General features: G+C 39.7%; 1 protein-coding gene across 14 annotated transcripts in view; it reads left to right on the top strand.

The window, feature by feature from the left end:
* The window catches only part of ZBTB20 (zinc finger and BTB domain containing 20), a 750,151-nt gene that overhangs the window by 29,713 nt on the left and 701,633 nt on the right, over window positions 1-18,805 (top strand). For 13 of the 14 annotated variants that reach the window (XM_075000328.1, XM_075000320.1, XM_075000302.1 and 10 more), the window contains exon 1: window positions 15,681-15,827. The exons of the other annotated variant lie outside the window; for it this stretch is intronic. The gene's annotated coding sequence lies outside the window, so the exon portion shown is untranslated. Of the gene's footprint in view, window positions 1-15,680; window positions 15,828-18,805 lie in introns of those variants that run through there. 14 annotated transcript variants of the gene reach the window in all.

The raw sequence follows: 18,805 nt of genomic DNA, 5'->3' as shown, positions 1-18,805 counted from the left end.
TGTTCTGTCTGTAGACAGCCTGAAATTATATGTCTGGGAGGTGTGAACTGGGCCATTGACATCTAATGGTGCTCATGTAAATGTCATAATTGCTAACTATTTCACTGCTTATCAAAGAATACAAGAAGAAAGGGATGATCATAGTTATGATCTTTACAATTATGATCCCATTTTGGCATCATGACTGGTTGCAGCTTGGATTGAAAGTATCACCTCTTAATTTTGTCCATTGACCCCTGGAGTCAACTTTCCTGCTTTAAATAGTGAATGGATAACATGGACATGTATCAACAAGACATTTATCTGCAGAGATAATTTATGGTATATATGCGTGGATAACTGTGCTAGCATCTACACAATGCAACCACTATTTCAAAATAATTTTGAAATAGCATTTGGCTTATTTTGAAATCGGTAAACCTTATTCTTCAAGGAATAGTGCCTATTTCAAAACAGCTATTTTGAAATAGGGGATGTGTAGACAGGGAATAGAGCCTACTTTGTAATAAGCCATAGTGCAGCCAATGGCTCTATTTAAAAATAGGCTTTGTATCTGTAGTTGAAAATATCTAAGTGCTGTTTTGAAATGCATTTTTCTGTGTAGCGGCATTATTTCAAAATAAGCTACTCTGGAACTAAGGCTGCTGTGTGCACATGCCCAAAATCAGATCTGAAGTAATAGATGAGATTTTATCCAAGTCTCCTGACTGAACGCTGAGTGTGTAAGGCTTAATGCTTGTGCAGGTTATGGAGAGTTTCCTTTAGCACAAGTAGGAATAACTTTGTTTTTAAGCTGGCATTCCTGAGGTCTGTTCTATTTATTATCCTCAAATCTGTGAGGTTGGGATGGTGTGGTAGAAGTGATGTCTATTGATTCTCAGGCATCTACAAAAATTGCTTTGAGTATGTCCTTGACGTATCTTCTGCCACTTAATGTAGCCCGTACGTCATGTTAAATGCACAATGATGTCATATAAACTAGTTATATTCTGACATTCCATTGACTTCCGTGTCAATGGCAGTAAAATGCAACAGGTGGACTAAGAGGCTGGCAGTGCAGCAACTAACATAATACTTTATCAGTCTTCTATTGAATAAATCAATCGATCAAATGCCTTCAGACTGTGCCCTCTGAGCAGGAGAAATTTGGCAATGAAATTAATAGCAAAAAATTAATGCAACATTATAGTTAATGATATTTTAAATAACTGAAAGTAAATAAAATAAGTTAAACTTCCTCTAGCTATTACAACATTAATTGTGCTAATTCCACAAGCAATGAGGGTCTTTTACTATATGATCACAGATCACTTATGCAATAATAAAAATGCTGATTATAGAATCTAATACATATGCAACTGACCATATTTGGAAAGCCTGGCTGGAGGAGCAGTATAGAATATAATGTAGCTCTTTTCCATCATATCATTTTGCAAGCGCTGTTGCATCTTACCCTGTCTAGAATACTCATATAGTGAAAGACCTTGAAGTAATGAATAAAATGTGTGAAAAGGGATGGTGGTGTAGGTTTCTCTAGGAACCTTGAGATGGATTGTAATCTCACTTGGGCCAGGCTAAGAATGATACTGACAACATGCTTGGGCCAGGTTTGCTGCCTCAACATTGGTGGAGCATCTTCTGATTTTTGCTGTATAACTGAAAACAGAACCAGGCCTCCTAACTGTGACTCTTGCTAGCTGAAATCTGAACCTAAACTTTCAATTATTGCTTTTTGCTTTTAATTTGCATGGCTTTTTGTAATAAAAACCACACTCCTCTCTCCACCAAAAAGAATTTAAATTAATGCTTTTTTAAATGCACCTCCAAATGCATCCTATAAAGCAGCTGAACAAACTGTGTTCAAAATATCCAAAATATTCACCTTCAAGCTAAGTTCTAATTGGAACCAGTCTTGCTGTGGTTTTTGTTGATATCAAGCATGAGACCTTAACTTTTATATAAATTCAGGTAATATTCAAATAAGTACAACTCTTTACTGCATCTAGCTGTGGCTTCTTCACCAATGTCGTCTTGCGATTAGACATTTTAAAGATCATCAGGTGTAAACGCTGCTCACTCACACGCACAAAGTCCCACTGAAGTGTAAAACAGATTATCAAGATTGGCCTTTAATTTGTTGCATTACTAGTGAAACAGTAAATTCTTTAAATTGGTTCAGTGCTTTTGGAGGCAGAGTACTAATTCAATTGCTGGAGTGGATTCCTCAGAATAATAGAAAGCGTTTTTTGATATTTTAATTGGTTAACTTTCTGTGCTCTGTGGCAACCTTTGCAGCATTTAATCTGCTGAGGGACCACTGAAGCAGTGCATGAGATATTTTTGTACATCTTGGATGTGATTTTTGTGCTATTCTTTGTAGAGGTGAGGAGAAGATGACTATGCCATATTTGCGCCTTTCTGATTCCAGGCTATCTTTTATAGCTGTATATTGTTCTTCCCTGGACATCTGAGATTTATATGGGGTAGCTGTCAGCATTGTAGTAGGGTCCAATATTGCTCCTTTTCACTATTGTCCTCAACTCTCCCAATTTTATCTCAAGTCTTATTTGATTTTTCTTAAAGCCCTAGCTTCTGGAGTCAAGTGAATACGTGAACACTCATATCAGTAAAAGGTAAGTTTCTCGTCCTCCTAGCTATGTAAACAAGTTAAAACTTGACCAAAGTGCATCTTAAAGGCTCAAAATCCAGAAATCAAGTAACAATAGTGCTCATTGATTTCAGCTGGAATTTTTGGATTCTCAGCATTTTTAAATTCAGATACTGGTTGTCTTGCATTTGGTAACCAGAATTTATGAGCACCTTCAAAAATATTGGTCCAACTGTATTTTTGTGACTTAAGTGTAGGATCACAGAATAGCGTGGGGGGGGGACTTGCTCACTTACACCAGCAAGATCAAAATCCTAGTATCTGAAATCTGTTAGTGGTGTATCTCTTTTGCACTTTTTAGGGGGCTACAAATTAGTGCAACTCCTCTGAAGGATTTGGCCCATTTTTATTATGCAGTTGTAGCAGAGAGAAGTGTTCACTATAGTTTGATGTGAATACAATACAAATATGGTAACTCTTCACCTAGTTAGGAGTCGATGTTTTTTCAGGTGGCAGCTGAAACCTCTTAGTGACAGTAAGGAGTGGATACACATGTTTGACTACTTGTGCCAAAGGAGACTCTCTCATAGTAGTATAGGATCTGTGACACAAAGGTATTCAATTCAAATTGTATCCAATAAAAGACAGCAGTCAGTGCATGTACTAACCAGTTCATTATACTGTCTTCCTTTTTTAAAAAATAGAATATTTTTAGTTTGTAAAACCACTTCATAGTATAATTGTGTGTTTCCCAGAGGTTATTTATAATTGAATCATGGGGTGTCTCATTCTTGTTCCAGATGGCAAGGGGACTGCTCAGATTTCATAGTCCTTCAAAGGTTGTGTGAAATGCCACGAGGCACCCTCTAATTCAATTATAGGTAGCTTTTGGGAACCATATAATTATAACTGAGGGTGCCTTGCACAATGGACTAGGCTATGTAGCAAGATCCCATTCCATTTCAAGTGCATTGTGTGAGAGTGGGTCTTATACAGTAACTGAACAGCTGAATAAGTCTGCAATTGTCCCCTAATTTAAAGTAAGTTAATATCCAGCACCTCATGGACTTAGTGCATGGGCATTAAAAACAGATGCATAGTTTGATAGTGGATGATACGGGCACTGCTAGTTGTCAGTTATAGCACAATAAAGGGAACAGTGAGACTTATTTATTCTAAAGTAGTAGAGACCCACTATTTATTTTAAAACCATGGAGGCCCCAAATGTATATGTATAGTGCTGAGGGGCCTGGAACAGAGCTTACTCATCTTACTGTTCTCAGGTCTGGTAGTGTAGTAAAGCACCTTTATGTTGTGAATTTGCATCTCCACCTGTTGTCATTTCGTTTTGCCCACATTAGGGTTTTCTGCACTGATGTAAGGTTTACTGGTACAGACCCCCAATGTAGATGCACAACACTTGTGAAAACATAGTCAGGATTTGCACTGGTAGAGCTCCACAGGTTCAAAAATCTCTAATGTAGGCCTGCTTTCAAGGATTCTGTGTCACAACCTGCTGTCGTACCAGTACTAGCGCATCACAACACAGTATCATCTTTTAGAAGAGCACTGTCTCCTCCTAGCTATGATGCAAACGCACATGGCATCCATCCTCATTCAGTGAGGTCACATGCTGGCAAAGGATCATTATATAGGATGTTGGTTATCATGCAGTCATACAGTGTCATGACATTGATCCAGATCCTCCATTTGTGTAAATTAGCATAGCCCTACTGAAGTTAACAAAGCTGTGTCAATTTTCCCCAGTTTAGGATCTGGCCCATAATATTTGACTGTACACTTGATTAAATAATACTAGGGCAAACCATCTGCAGTTTAGAGGTCAAGACTCCACTTTTGTTAATAGACGGGGTAAATGAGATCCTGATCCTGCTATAAAGAGGGTGTGTACTCTAATGGTTTGAATATGGTACTGGAAGTCCAAAGTCTGAGCTGTGTTCTTAGTGTTATGAACTCGGCAATTTCCTCCTTTTGCTCCCATTTTGTTGCCTGTAAAATGGGAAGAATAATAGTCTTCCTAACTGAGGAAGTGGTAAGGTTAGAGTCAATAGTGTCTGTAATGCATTGTGACATTTATGGATGAAAGCACTGTATAAATGGGAAGTATTATTTTGTTGAATTGGACCTGGCTTTCAGTAGTAACTTCTGAGGTAGGAGAAATATTGAGATGATGTGCTTTGTGCAGTATGCCAAAAGCACATTGTAATTCTCTCCTTCTGTCTTTCGTGTATCTTCAGCAGCAGTTCTGCAGGAATAAGTATTAGCATAGTTCTCTTATACTTTTGTTGACCCCCACTGTCCTCTTGTTATCCTCAAGTTTAGAAAACCTCCTTTTAATGACTTCATGTAGGTGTCTAATTTGAATCAGACTACTGCACTGCAGGGCTCTTGTGCTTTTCTTTTTAATTGGCATCTTCCTCATTACGTTTGAACAAAGTTGCACAAACGCTGCAGGATGTTGATAGAGACAACTGAATCACCAATCCTGCCTGTATATGGTAGCAGGATGGTGTGGTGCACCCTGGGAGTCCAGGACACCTGAGTATGTTGTCGCAGTGGCTAATTAGAAGTAATAGGGCTCAGATATATTGTTCTGAGTACTTCTAGGCTCTGCCTACTGTAAATGGAAGAGAGTTGTAACACCTTGTGTCAACTCACAGAAGCAGCGTACTAGTTAGTTACAATGCCTTGGATGAGGGCTTTCACTTAAGAATAGATGAATGACTGTAGCTTACAGCAGCCAAAATGAAAACCTGAGTGTTGTGGCTGCTTTGGGTCCATTGCATTTGGAAGTTGCCCAAAAGCTCCTATTCCCAGCAGCCATGCTGGGCATACTAGTAAAAAGCTCGTCAGGAAAGCCCCAGAATGCACTGGTGCAGTTTTGCGGTTTTCAGTATAGATACATTAAAAGGTACTCTGACTTACCATGAGGATGAGCAAGACAACCAAACAGTTCATGGAGGTTGATATCTTTGCTTCAGGGACCTCACTTAGGCTGTGCTATCCCGAAATAGCTACTCTGTGTGTCTTTGACCTGCGTCTGACATTTCGAAACTGTTTTCAGAATAACGGGCATGATGTTTCACCACCCCCTTGAGTAAGGAGTGCCGCTAAATAGTGCAGTATTTCGACATTTGGCACAGTTTATACAGGGTCAAATGCCGAAATAGCCTATTTTAAACTACACTCGAAATAAGCTACTCAATTTGTATGGTGCAAATTATGTAGTTTATTTTGAGTTTAGGCTGCCATGTGGATGTAGCTTTAGAGTTCAATCCTGCTTCAGTTAAAATAACTGTTAAAACTCCTATTAATTTACATGAGAACAGGACTATACCCTGAGATGTAGTTCTAGTATGCTGTGCCTCCTGTTCAACTATTTCTCCTTGGAAGAGGTGTCCCCAACAGTGAGCATGGGATTATTAAATAGAAAAGGGATTTAAGAGGAGAGAACCGAGAAACATACCATAGAACATATTCTTGGGTACTGAAGTACACTTTTTCAATCACCGATTGCCTGGCATGCAAAATGTTTTCCCTTGTGAGCAAACACACACTGCAGTATGGGTCCTGGTAGGTTTGCGCAACCTCTCCTTACTAACAAGGATCAGAATGTGTCTGCAGCTCCTTGCAAGGACTGTAGATGGGGCCCCTGCTGTGTGCATCACTGTAATTCCTTAACTACCTTTAGGAGCCTGTCATTATTAATTTTAAGGCTTTAATGGAGATACCACCCTTCTGTAGCTGCTTAGTTTGCAATCCCCCTGCCCCCCCCAAAAAAAAAACAAACAAAAAAACAAAAAAAAAACCATCTCTGTATGGGAAAGACATCAGAGATTGATGGGGCGGGGTGGCTAGAGCATGTACTAGGCTGGAGCACCAGCTTGGAAGTCAGGACTTCCAGATTCTTTTCACAGCTTTGCCACTGACTTTTTAGCTGATTTGTTCAGCATTTTCAAACTTGCAGGCTTAAAGTTGGACCGCTAAAATAAGTGGCCTGATTTTTTTCAGAGGCACTCAGTACCTGCGACACCCATTTTCATTTGAAGCTGTTGGTTCTTATCACCCCTGAAAATCAGCCTACTTTTTATTTAGGTATGAAAATATGGATTTAGATGCTTAATATTATAAGTGTATAAATGGAATAATATATTTTGTCTCAACTTCCATTAACCTTATGGATTTACTCTAGGGATGAATCTGACTCCATGTCTTTTCCAAAATGGGAATAATTGTGCTTCGCTCTATCCCAAGAGGCTTGTAAGGCTAAATCAAGCCATGTTTGTAAAGTATCTTCAGATCCTCTAATGGAAGCCACCACACAAGTATTAAGGATTGTTATTGTCTTCTAGTTATCACTCCTGTCATAATACCAGACTCATGAGGCCTGATTCTCTAGAGCCTTAGATTTTGTGCTATCATTTATAGTAGGGCTGTCAAGCAATTAAAGAAATTAATCATGATTAAATGTGTGATTAAAATATTAATCATGTGATTAATCATGCTGTTAAATAATAGACTATCATTTATTGAAATATTTTGGGTGTTTTTACATTTTCAAATATATTGATTTCAGCTGCGACACAGAATACAAAACATACACTGCTCACTTTATATTTTGGTTACAAATATTTGTACTGTAAAAAAAAAATCAAAAAAACCCCAAAATTTGTATTTTCCACTTCACACAAGTACTGTAGTGTATTCTCCATCATAAAAGTTGAACTCTCAAACGTTATAACTGTAAACAAATAAGTACTTTAAAAATATAAAACTTCAGAACCTACAGGTCCACTAAGTCCTGTTTCTTGCTCAGCCAATCAGTCAAACAAGTTTAGTCACAATTTACAGGAGGCAATGCTGCTTGCTTGTTTACAATGTCATGTGAAAATGAGAACAGGCATTTGTATGTCACTATAGTAGCCAACATCACAAGATATTTACGTGCCAAAAGTGGTAAATATTCATATGCCCTTTCTTGCTTCAATGACCATATCACAGGATGTATCCATGCTGATGATCACAACAAAAAAGCAGTCATGTAGCACTTTAAAGACTAATAAAATAATTTATTAAGGGATGCGCTTTCATGAGACCCAATTCTTCAGATCCTAGCCATACCAGGGCTACGTCTACACGTGAAGCCAACATCGAAATAGGCTATTTCAATGAATAACGTCTACACGTCCTCCAGGGCTGGCAATGTCGATGTTCAACTTTGACGCTGCGCGGCACCACATCGAAATAGGCGCTGCGAGGGTACGTCTACACGCCAAAGTAGCACACATCGAAATAAGGGTGCCAGGCACAGCTGCAGACAGGGTCACAGGGCGGACTCAACAGCAAGCCGCTCCCTTAAAGGGCCCCTCCCAGACACAGTTGCACTAAACAACACAAGATACACAGAGCCGAAAACTGGTTGCAGACCCTGTGCCTGCAGCATGGATCCCCAGCTGCAGCAGCAGCAGCCAGAAGCCCTGGGCTAAGGGCTGCTGCCCACGGTGACCATAGAGCCCCGCAGGGGCTGGAGAGAGAGCATCTCTCAACCCCCCAGCTGATGGCCGCCATGGAGGATCCGGCAATTTTGACGTTGCGGGACGCGGATCGTTTACACGGTCCCTACTTTGACGTTCAACGTCGAAGTAGGGCGCTATTCCGATCCCCTCATGAGGTTAGCGACTTCAACGTCTCGCCGCCTAACGTTGAAGTTAACTTCGAAATAGCGCCCGACGCGTGTAGCCGCGACGGGCGCTATTTCGAAGTTAGTGCCGCTACTTCGAAGTAGCGTGCACGTGTAGACACAGCTCAGAACAGACACAATATATAAAGCACAGAGATCCAAAATTATCAAGGTTGACAAATCAGAAAAATTATCACCAAGGTTGGTAAATCAGAAGAGCGGGGGGGGCGGGGGGCAGGAGAGGAGTGTGGGGGCAGGGAAGTTGAGAGTTAGATAAAACAAACTGTGTAAAAGAACCCTTAGAATGGGTCAGATAATTGCTGTCCCGCTTCAAACCCCATGTTAATGTGTCAAATTTGAATATAAATGACAGTTATGAGCATTCCTTCTGGAAACAATTGTTAAAGTTCCTTTTCAGTAAAACACAGACTTTGAGGTCATTAACAGAATGGTCCACTCCTTTAAGGTGCTGGCTGACAGGTTTGTGTGTTAGGAGTTTCTAGATGTCTGTTCTGTGTCCATTCATTCTTTGTTGAAGAGTGTTTGCAGTCTGTCCTGTATACATGGTGCGTGGGCATGGGTTTGTCTCATGAAAGCTCATCACCTAATAAATTATTTTTAGTCTTTAAAGTGCTACATGGCTGCTTGTTTGTTTTGATAGAATACAGACTAACACAGCTATCTCTGTCACTGTTCAACATTGTGATGATGATTTCTGTTTGATAATGATCCAAAGCAAAGTGGACTGGTGCATGTTCATTTTTGACATCTGAGTCAGATGCCCCCAGCAGAAGACTGAATTTTCTTTTTTTTGGTGGTTTGGGTTCTATGGTTTCTGCATTGGACTGTTACTCTTAAAGCATGCTCCACACCTCATCCTTCTCAAATTTTGGATGGCTCTTCAGATTCTTAAACCTTGGGTTGAGTGCTGTATGTCTCAAATTGGTACCTTCTTTGCATTTTGTCACATCTGCAGCATAAGTGTTCTTAAATAATGTGCTGGATCATCATCCAAGACTGCTAAAATGTGAAATAGATGGCTAGATGTAGGTAAAACTGAACAGAAGACATGCAGTTCTCCCCCAAGGATTTCAATCACATATTTAATTAACAATTTTTTTTTAAAGAAAAAAAGGCCATTATTAACATAGAAGCGTTTCCTCTGGAATGGTGGTGAAAGCACGCAGGGGCACATGAATGTTTAGCACCATGGTGTCCAATATGCTTCGTTTGCTGCATGTGGCAAATTGGACACCATGGTGTGGTGAAATGTGGCTCCTCAGAGCCAGACACATGGAGTGCCTTCTGCCCGCTCCATGCATGCGCCCCACTCCTTGGTGGGACAAGCGTGTGGTGGCAGTTCCTTCTGCAGCTCATGCGGCTCCAGCAGCTGCCGTCTGCAGTGGCTTGTGTGGTTCTGGATGTGGTATGCGCAGCTCCTGCCACAGTTTAGTGGCTCCAGCGGTAGCAGTATTGCCCCACTGGGCGTGGCTCATGAAGCTCCAGAAGTGGTGTGGCTTGGCTTGCATAGCCCAGCAGCTCCAGCGGCAGTAGTTCTGGTGAGTTGCTGCTCATTTGCAGGGGGAGGATGGGTGCCTGGCTCTGGGGGAGTGCGTTTATTTTGAGTGGGGACAGGGCTGTGGGGATCTTTAAATTTCTGTTGGGTACCATGGGTTTAGCACGTCTGGCACATAAATCCCAAAACTAGCTACAAAAGTAGTATGCGAATTCCTGTTTTTACTTTCAGGTGACATTGTAAACAAGAAGGATCAGTATTGTCTCCTGCAAATTGTAAGCAAAGTTGTTACAAACTTTTGTGTTAGTGATTGGCTGAACAAAAAGTTGGACTAAGTGGATTTGTAGGCTGTAAAAGTTTACATTGTTTTCTTTTGAAGTTCAGTTATATAATTACAAATGCAGAGTTTTTTAAGTTGCACTATCTCAATAAAGAGTGCACTGTACTTGTAAGAGGTGAATTAAAAATACTGTTTAGATTTATAGTGCAAATATTAGTAATAAAAATATATTGTGAACACTTGTACACTTGATATTCTGTGTTGTAATGGAAATCAATAGATTTGAAAATGTAGAAGGTCCAAAATATTTAATACATTTCAGTTGGTTTCCTACTGTAACAATATTTACAGTGGAGTAGCCGAGTTAGTCTGTGTCTTCACAAAACAAAAAAGTAGTCAGGTAGCACTTTAAAGACTTTAAAACAAAATAATGTATTACTTGATGAGCTTTTGTGAAGAAGTAGGTCTGCCCCATGAAAACTCATCAAGTAATACATTATTTTGTTAGTCTTTAAAGTGCTACATGACTTTTTGTTTTAACAATATGGTTAATAGCAATTAATTTTCATCACTCTTTTGAGTAAATCATGTGAGTTAATGGCAATTAATCAAGAGCCTTAATTTATACATTTGCAAAACATGAGCAGTCAAAATTCTCCATTCACATACATCTGAGAGTGATTTATAACTTTATTGGACAGGCTTCCATAGCCAGTTGCATAAGTTACAAGATAATGGAAATTCAGACCTGTAGTTTCTATGTTACCGTAGTTAAGTTGAGATCTCAGTGGTGAGGCAGGGTGACCTTGCCTCTTCTCAGACGCATGTGAATCATTAGTGTGGTATTAACACCAGTTTATCCAAATAGCTTGCTCCTTTTCCATGCAGGAGGGGACAGGATTTACAAGTCTGTGTGGTGTTGTGGTAACAGCAGATTTTGGCCCCTGGGATCTGCAAAGTCCATACCTTTTGTCATCTCAGTTGCCACTGTTCACAGGGGCCCCCATATCTCAAGGGGAGAGGATACAGTATAGACTAAATCTGCCTGCTAACTGTCTGCCTACAGTGTTCCATCCTTACTACCAGGCAGAAAACTGCCTCTGCATCCAGGGAGACCATTTCTCGCATACCCTTGATGGCCTCTGCCTCTACAAGAGGAAAATAACAGATTCTTTATTTATCCTCTGGTTTCTTGGGCAGTTTTAGCTGATTTTTTTTAATTTAGGATTTGGTGGCAAGGGAGTGGTGCTGCAAAGTTTGGCTCAGGAGCTGAACTCTTCCAGATTCCCAACAGGCATCAGATTGGAAAGGTTGGGAAGTTTGGCTCCATCTTATGGAGGATTCCAGGCTAGTTATTTCACATACAGATCTCCGGCTCCCTACAGTTTGAGGGACTCTATTACAGAGCTGAATTTTGCAAAGATTCAGGAAGATCAGTTCCAGTTCATATCAAGATCCAATCTTTTTCATATCTTCAGAAAGTTTGGACCTAGCTTCCCAGTTTATATGCAACTCTGAACTCCCTCAAAGCTTGAGGGAGTTCAGATTGAGTGCAGATCCAAAGTTCATCCAAATTTTCATGTTTAATTTCTGGGGCTACCGTTATCACGGGGATCTGAAAAGCCCCACATCTAGATGGGAATCAAATCCAGCTCCTCAGTTTTTATTCATGGCTTGAAGGAAGTTGGATTTGTTTTTCTAATTTGGATACAGATCTAAAATTTTAAAAAGACAAAGTAAATTCTGATTTAGTTTGAAGGAAGTTCAGATCTTAATCCAATCTGAGAAGGTTTAGATTAATTTCTCCTGGTTTAGAGCCAAAGCTGACTTCCCCAGAGTTTTTGGATGTAGTTCAGAGTCTCATCTGAATTTAAAGCCTAAAGCTGGGTCTGCACTCCCTTGTTTTGTTGACAGAAGGCCTCTTCTGTCACAGAATTCTGTAGTGTCCCCACCACAAATGCCTTCTGTTGAGCATCTGTCAACAGAACACAGCAGTTTTCCTGGCAGAGTTCTGTCTTGACCATATGAGGCATAGCGCCTCTTCAGACAGATTCTGTTGCCAAAAAATAATGTAGATGCTCCCTGGGGGCCCTCTGTCGACAGAAGGCTTCCGATTCACTGAGCAGCCCTGTTTGCAGAGCTTCTGGTTGGCTGTTCTGCTGACAGAAGGCAGGGCAGTCGGGCCACTCTCTCTGAGAGAGCGCATTGATGGGGAGCCCCTATTAAGTGTGGATGTGTTCTGTAGACAGAGGTTCTGTCAGGAAATCTGACAGTGACTTCTATTGACAGAACTCTGTAGACACAGTTTAAGAGATTCAGATTCAATTGTAGGCCTTAATTTGGATCTAAACTTCCTTAAGCTTCAGGGATACCTATCTGATTCAGAGCCAAATCTGAATTTCATCAATGCATGATTGGGATTAAGATCTCTCCTCTGACTGGAATTTGCTGTATGTAGATGAGAGTGAGTGAAGAATTTCAGATCTGAGTTAAACTGCAGCCGCCCCCAACCCCCCTCAAAAGACTGTTTAAGTGTGATGTCCTGAACTCTTTCTTTATATTTTTACTCAAATCTCAGGGACTCGCCTTGTGATATGAGATGCATAAGTGTGTACAAAGCCCTGTGAATGAAAAGTGATGAATTTCACACAGGTCAACTCATGCTAATCAGTAAATTATCTAAACTTAGTGATAATTATCCTTTTTATCATTCTAGCTTCCTCTGAAGACCAAAGCAATTTACAAAGGCTAATAAAGCCTCATAGCTCCCTTGTGAGGAAAGTTATTAGCATTTCAATACATTTTTACTAATGGGGAAACTGAGGCAACAGTGAAGTGACATCTCTGTGGTCATAGTAAATTGGTAGCAGAGTCCCCTTCATGCTTAGTCCCCTGTCCTGATCACAAGACCATATTTCCTCTCCAGTGGTAAATACTGGGACCAAATTCTGATGACTGAGAAACCTGTATAAATTTGGAGTAATTTCATTGACTTGAGTAGTGTGTCTACCACTTAAAACATTGGTGAATTTGTTTCAGTATTAAGAAGTTAGCCTGGTGACTTTTCCTTCTTTTAGATCTGATTCTATAAAATTCCCCTGCCTCAACCACTAAAAGATGAACAGGATTTGTTGACTTGGGGTGGGGGCGGGCAGGTTGTTTCTGAAAATAACTTTCTGAAAAAACATGCTTAATCTCTATGTATTTACAGCACATCACTATGTACGAAGGATATAAAATCCTATTTAATTAGGTAACTGGTTAAACATTAAGTTTAACTGGTTAACCAATTAAATGGGGGGGAGGGATGGCTGTGGTGGGGATGTGGCACCAGCATGGCTAGGTGATGATGCTCCAGAGGCAGCTGTGGATGAGGGTACTCAGGCTGCATCCACAGCGGTCTCTGTGGGGTTGAACCAGGTGTGGTGGCAGCTCCAACCCCTACCTGGTTAACCGTTAACATTCCTACTTTGTAGAAGGAACTTTTAGCTATTTAAGCAGTAAAGCACATACTAGTCACCATAAGGAGGTAAAAAGCACCAGCTACAGACTAGTTAAAATTATGTAGGTGATATGTAAATCATGAAGACCTAGTCAGCTGCTGGGATCCACATTTGACTATCTAGAAAGTCTGGATGTTTCAGACCTCTTACCTACTAAGTCATCCACTTGGGAGCAACATGATTTAGATCTAGTGGTGGGAGGATAAACATCATGGGATGCAGAATTCCCTAATAATAAGGGCTTTAGATTAGCTTCAAGAAGAGCTAGATTTTAATCTTAGCTGTGTCACTTATTCACAGTGTAGCCTGGGGCAATTAACTTTACTGCTCTGTGCCTTCGCTTCCCTCATCTAAAAATGGGGGCAATAAAACAGTAGTCAGTCCTCTCTATAAGTTGCTTAGATATAAGTTTTTTTCCCCCACATGTCACTGAAACTTTAATTAAAACAAAGTAAAAATTTCTTGCACTTCAGTCATTACATCATTCAGAAAACAGGAAATTAATGAACCCTCCCAGTATCCTCTGACTCTCCTGTGTCATGCTGTGCATAAGATAAAAATGGTTTTAAAATGTGTTTTGGGTTGGGCTCATTTCTTTAAATGGTACTTAAAATGCTTTAAATGTATGTATAATGGCAAGTAAAAATATTGCACATGGGATGACAATGGTGTAAAATGTACTTTAGGTTAGGATCATTTCTTTAAAATGTTACTTAAAATCTTTTAAATGCATGGTACAATATGTGACTGGTACATTAGGGTTTAACGGTTGCGTAGGCAAAATCTATGCTCTTACAGTCTCTATTCCCCTCTATTTATATTTCTTATGGGGGGAAAATTCCTCATTATACGTTGTTTCGCTTTGTCTCAACTTTAGGGTCCTATCCCCATCATATATCCACCTTTTGGGGAAAAAAAGCTTTCAGATCCTTGGCTTCAAGGTAACTTATGTGTACAGGTACAAAGTGTCATTATTTTCCTGCTCCTGCAGCCTTAATGCTCATTTAAGTCAACAGAAATTTTGTCTTCAGGATGACAAAGTTTGTGTGGTGAGAAAGAAGGATGTGGCAACAGTTTTGGGGCAGCATGTAGCATTGATGTACAGCATATATTTTCTATAGATGTGGAAGATTTTTTTGTGATATGAATTTTCTGTAGAAATAAGCTGTGTGGGAACACAGAAATTTGCTTCTCTCACCCTTCCTGCCCCCCCCCCCCGCACCCCATGGGAAAAATGTGGGGAGGGGAGCATTCTTTAGCCCAGACCTTTATTTTAAATAGCCTTGTCCTATTTGCCATTGGAAAGGGATTTCTTTACTTGAAGTATTTCTGTCCTTGTAACACTATGTACTATATGCATTGCACCTGTTCAGACATAAGCACAGTTTATTATTATAGCGAGTGTGTGTGTGTGTGTGTGTGTGTGTGCGCGCGCACGCACGCACACAGAGTTTTGGGGAGAATGGCCCTCTTGCTTACTGAGCAGCCTCTGATAGAGACTTTCTTCTCCTCCAGATCAGTTTTCCCTGCTCCCCTATTGTCTGGATAAACCTGTCTTCAGGAGCTGTTTGTGAAAGATCTCATGACTTTAAAATCATCAGTGGGCTTTGTGTAGCCTGCCTATCAAAAGAGATATGTTTACACCTTCCCTGCATGTGTTAAAGCTATAAGGTTACAGAGCAGAATGGCTGATATGTTTCTTTGCTTCATGCTAATATGCACAAAATGTATTTATGATAATTACATGGGCTGTCTGAAACAATGCATTCCAACATTCTGTAACATAAATAAGAAAGGTGGAACCAGCTGGCTGTAAACAGTTTATTTGCCAGTAATTTTGATCTGCACTATATACCTTTTTTTACGCTGTCTCAGTCTGGCAGTATTGAACCTGTTGCTGCATTAGCCGAGTTGTATTTTGCTAGATAGGGGAAGGAGGGTTGTCTGCTGTCTGGTAGGAGGGCTTTGTCTGTGTGTGCCTTTCTCTCTCTCTCTCTCCCTCTCACACTCTGGCTTGCGTGCTCTCTCTCTCTTTCTCTCTCACTCTCACTCCCTTTCCCGTCTCTGTGGTTTGTAAGGTAGGTTGCAGTGTGTGTATATACACAACATCAAGAGCAGGAAAATGGACTCATTAGGGAGACAGGCAGTCATTACCACTCACACTGTACTTCCAGGGAGACAGCGACTATGAGGAGACAAACTGAGGACTGGGGAACAAGGTAGGCCAGTCAACTTTTTATTTAAAAAAAAAAATTCTGCTCCCCCACCAGCCGCATGACACTTGTTTATCCTTTCAGCTCCCACCCTCTCTATTTTTAACATAGAGATGTAAGTTTGTGAAACCTATTTACTAGCTTAAAATTTGGAACATCTATATAAGGCCTTAGCCTCTTCAAATGTTTTCCCCCTTCTACTTATTTCAGGGTGTGCCCCCTTATGATTCACTTTAATTACTTTTTTGGGGAAAAAAATCATGAATGAAGGAAACAAATATGTTTGTTTTCCAACACTAGTTCCAAGTAAATCAATATCTTGCACTCTTTTAAAACAGCCCTCTCCGTATGTCTGTGGGTCTCTGCTTTTTCTTTTCTGTTTATGTAGTTCCATCTGTCCATCCATATAACATATTCTCCTTATTTACTGCAAAATGGGTTTTTGTTAATATTTGTCAATGAGCTTTAGCTGTATTGTCAGGGACCAGGTTTAACTGTGCTTCTTGTTCTTTGTTTTGTATTTACTATATGTTTAAAGTCCATGTTTATTGTACATTAAATAAAAAGAGAAGGCGGGTTCCACTTTTTCTGCCATGATTATTTTAAAAATTTTGGGAGGGGACTAGAGGAGAGGTGATTTTTAACTATTATTCATGTACTTTTCAGTAGTAGATTTCTTAAAACACTTTAAAATTAACTATTTTACTTAGGAGAGAACAGGAGAGGGATTCTAACTTTTACGTGGCTGATACAATGTAACATCATAGTGGCATGATTGGGTTAATCTGAATTCAAACTTTCTAAGAGGGAGTTTGGATCTTTGAGTGCCCTCTCCCCTTATATGCAGTTTTGCTTGTGTTTCAGTATGTGTATTTGGAGAGGGGGAGATACATATCCTTTTACAGAGGAAGCAAATTATGAAATATTTTGAGCCATTTTTGTCCAGCAACATTTAATATTTACCATGTTTTCATTCCACAAATAACCTTTGTATTTGTTATTTCAAACATAGTATGTCTGTGGATTTGTTATTGTATTTATGGGCTTCTGTTGCATTTCACAGACTACTTAACAATGCTGAGTTTTTCAAGTGCAGGCTTATCATAGGTTCTAAAGACTGGCTAAACAGACCCATTTGAAATGGGCTTTTTATCAGAGCTCTGTCAGTGCTGTTGGAGGGTAAAACTGCTACTCTATTTTTTTCTTTTTTTTAAAAGACAACTAGTGAGTGGAAGTGAGTTAAATAAAACATTCTGAAGAATCTGAGTAATTACAGAAAATGGATGCTGATCAGTGTAGATCTCTTGAGAATAACAATTGCCTTTTTAAATAGCAAATTTATTTAATAGTAAGAGGCGGGCTATTTAAAAAAATCCATTAGGCCTTTCCGATAATACATGTCCATATAGTAATATTCCTAGTCCACCTGGGACTGCAAAGGAGACCCTTCAACATGCTATTAGGGTTCAGATCTTGTGAAACGTTTATTAAAATCCTTTGTTTTAGGACAGTGGGCAGCTTTTGGTACCAGCTGGCTTTTGTTTTGTATTTTTATGTCCTGTCTCTTTATAACTTTCCTCTCAACAAACCTGATTCCTCACTGGACAAACCAAGTTAGTTTAAACCCAAAACAGCAAACAGTCCACTGGCTCTGTAGATACAGGATCCATTTGCTTGGTCTGATTTAGCCTCCCCCGCACCCCAAGGGCCTAAGTGGAACTTTTAAGTGGCTCTTTATAGTGTTTTGTCAAAATCCATGGTCCATCTGTTAACTCAGGAATGAAACACATCATTTTCTTCTCCCCTTCCTGTCTCTCTTCAACTCAGGCTCCTAATTAACATTTGGTTGTCAAATTTAAAATGTTTTTATTACTACAAATTATATACCACTGTAGTAAGGTATTCTGTCCCTATCTCAAGCCTTGAAACTTTGATGTGAGCATAGGAGCTGAATTATTTAAAAAAAAAAAAAAAGTAGGTCTCAAATGGGAGAATATTTGATGCCATTTTGTTGGGAGTTAGTCTGGATGGATGGAGCTAAAGCCTTAGCAATTCTCACCTCCATTTCCCATTCATTGAAGTATGTGTGCATTTCTAGTATCAGAGGAATGGCCGTGTTGGTCTGTATCTGCAAAAACATCAAAAAGGCATCTTATGCTGTAAAATATCTGTTAGTCTATAAGGTGCCACAGGACTTCTTGTTTGTGCATTTGTAGACACTCATCACTTTCTTTTGAATCAATACAGGTGTGTGATCTCTTACAGCACTGATTTTTATCTGTGAGTTTTTGTGATGCTATTAATACTGTTTAAATATGTTTCACAGAAGTCATGACCCTATACAATCTCTTCTAAATTAAAAATTTACAAATTATCAAATCATTTTATTGGAACTCCAGGCAAGAATTGACTAGTGGGAGAAGAAGGAGTGAGAAACATTTTTAATCCTCAATTAAGAAGAAAATTATGTTTTCAAATATCTTTTAAAATTACTTTGCCATTAAAAATTAATTTGTTTATCAAACCAAAGTATTTTCTAGCGAAAGGCTGAGCTCTGAATATGGCAAAGTCTATTTGTAGTGTGTATACAACAGCAAAAGGGAGAGTGCCTAAGTAAACTTAAAGCCAGCGTATGATGCTGTAGTTGGAACTCCAAATGCCAAAAAGTCTTTTGGGTCAGGGGTTTTTAGCAGAGTGGCAAGACCTGACATTACACATCCTCACTGATTGTCAGCGGGTGGGGGTCTACCTATTCTAATTCTACCTAACTTTTCAGTCTAACAGTAGAATCCCACAGTGGTGAGTGGGTCACAGTATGATTTATTTTAGTGTTGGAGCAGACAGTTATCTAACACACCCACATGAGGAAGTACTTTGGAGCAGTTATTTCATGCTTTGCCATGCCCTGTAGCTAACACAGTTTTAGGCTGGATGACATGCATATATGCCTCTTCAACTCCTGTGAGATCGACCCAAGTGCTGGA

Source organism: Carettochelys insculpta, chromosome 1, assembly GCF_033958435.1.
Source record: "Carettochelys insculpta isolate YL-2023 chromosome 1, ASM3395843v1, whole genome shotgun sequence".
Taxonomy (NCBI): domain Eukaryota; kingdom Metazoa; phylum Chordata; order Testudines; family Carettochelyidae; genus Carettochelys; species Carettochelys insculpta.
Note: the sequence above shows the minus strand (reverse complement) of the source record. Positions and strands in the feature narration are given on the sequence as shown.